A 210-nucleotide genomic window follows, 5' to 3' on the forward strand; every position below is an offset into this window, starting at 1 on the left:
ATGAAGACGAATTCATTTCTTCCATTGTCTCCTATCTTGTGCCTACTCCTCCATCAGTTAACTTTGCTCATCTCTCTCTCTTCCTTGTCCTTTTGTATTTTGGTTTCTCAACTCCCTCTTGACCCAGACTGTTCTGGTTCCAGTATTATTCATGATTATTGGTTCTCCTCCATTTAATCTTTCTTTGTTTTTGACACAAACTGTCAAATG

The 210-nt window shown here is 38.1% G+C and overlaps 1 protein-coding gene across 1 annotated transcript in view; it reads left to right on the plus strand.

Annotated features, from left to right (window-relative positions):
• The window catches only part of LOC119585255 (recQ-mediated genome instability protein 1-like), a gene marked incomplete in the record, with an annotated part of 14,892 nt that overhangs the window by 5,914 nt on the left and 8,768 nt on the right, over nucleotides 1-210 (plus strand).

This window comes from Penaeus monodon, chromosome 19 (genome assembly GCF_015228065.2).
Source record: "Penaeus monodon isolate SGIC_2016 chromosome 19, NSTDA_Pmon_1, whole genome shotgun sequence".
Taxonomy (NCBI): Eukaryota; Metazoa; Arthropoda; class Malacostraca; order Decapoda; family Penaeidae; genus Penaeus; species Penaeus monodon.